Source organism: Coptis chinensis, chromosome 7 (assembly GCF_015680905.1).
Source record: "Coptis chinensis isolate HL-2020 chromosome 7, ASM1568090v1, whole genome shotgun sequence".
Taxonomy (NCBI): domain Eukaryota; kingdom Viridiplantae; phylum Streptophyta; class Magnoliopsida; order Ranunculales; family Ranunculaceae; genus Coptis; species Coptis chinensis.
The window spans coordinates 17,001,829-17,003,398 of record NC_141462.1 but is presented as its reverse complement, the minus strand read 5'-3'; the positions used below and the strand labels follow the sequence as shown (position 1 = coordinate 17,003,398).

The 1,570-nt window shown below is 31.6% G+C and overlaps 1 long non-coding RNA gene across 1 annotated transcript; it reads left to right on the top strand.

Annotated features, from left to right (window-relative positions):
- Positions 1–627: 627 nt before the first annotated feature.
- LOC147486318 (uncharacterized) lies at positions 628–1,112 on the top strand. Its single transcript, XR_015201788.1, has 3 exons — positions 628–697; positions 780–875; positions 972–1,112. It is a non-coding gene; the product is annotated as an uncharacterized LOC147486318 (long non-coding RNA).
- Positions 1,113–1,570: the final 458 nt, after the last annotated feature.

Below are 1,570 nucleotides of genomic sequence, written 5' to 3'. Positions count from 1 at the left end.
GGAGTTTCATAAGTTCTCAAGAAAGATACACATTTGCTAATCCTTCTAACTTCACAAACTATGGGAATGATGATGGGGAGAAAGTTCAGCATTTGCAACACAGATTAGGTTATGTAAGGCGGAATCAAATTCTATTGATTCCTTACAATTTGGGGTAAGTGTTTTGTTTGTCTCTTAATCGTATTTATTACTTAAATGACTATACCCTATACATTATGGATTAATTATTATCTATTTATTTCATTGTAGGAGGCATTGGGTATTGATTGTTATTGATATATCATCACAACAACTTTAATGGTTGGATTCTTCTGGAAATCCGACTCCAATATTCATAATAAAAGTTCTTGTTGACAAGTAAGTTATGTGTTTCATGTATTTTCTTATATGATTATAATTTTTTTTCTTTAAAATACCAACCCTTTAAGTTCTCGACTTTATTAGAAACATATTCAAACTCGTATTGTCTTACATGATGCTTCTCGCTAGCATCCTCCTTTAGTATATGTTGTGTTAATGCGTGTGCCCCTCGCCGAAGTGAATGCAATGTGAGCTTGGATCTCAAAATGTTTGCATCAAGGTCTTATATGAATATGTGTATACCCAATTTAATTTCTTTTTCTGTAGTGCTATTAGAGCTTTCACTTATGCTGGAGGGAAAAAAATGATGGCAGGACCAAATTGGCAAGTGGTCAAGGTAAACAAAGCCAAATTCGTATATTTTTATTACTTTTTCCTTCCAAGTAAGTATGACTAATCTTATTATTTGTCTTGTGTAGTGCCCAAAACAACCAGGAGGTGTAGAATGTGCCTACTACGTTATGATGTTTATGAGACACTTTCTTAGGGATCCTTCTCAATCTTTAACAAATAAGGTAAACACATATATACTTTGTCATATCATATAATTAAATTAGAATATTAATGCCTTATAATATATTAGTTACGTTTTCTTTCCTTCTCTAATTTAGATCCAAGAGTTGGGGAAGATAGCAACATATACCAAAGATGAAATAAGAGACCTTCGTTCGGTTCTACTTGACTTTATTCAACAATTCTCATTAAGTACAACTTGAAGTGGTTAAAGGCATTTGGGAGCAAGACTTTTGGTGCATGGTGAGTATTTTCTTACATTGTTTTTCTTTTTTAGAAATTATTTGCTAAATAGTATGCCTTTGTTTTGTTGATAATCAAACCTACCATGGAAAAATGATAAAGTCAAACTCTTTAAGGTGTTCATTTTGGCTTTGTATGTTTTGGATCATCACTTTTAGTTAGAAGATTCTGGAGATAGCTAGTTTTCAAGGATTTGGAGATTCTATTAGTTTTCTTAGGTTAAATGTTATTGAAATCACCTTTTAGTTATTACTTGATGTAGTTATTACTTTTATTTGTATTCGACATATAAGACTTTTTTCTTAGTAAATAAATTCTTGTAAGGAATTTATGTATGCCGTATTGCTTGTATTAATTGTTTTGATGATCAATGTGATGCTGGTAAGGGAAATCCTATACTATGTCCATGCAAACTATGCGGGAATGTCAAGAAATTGTTGGAAGTTATACTACA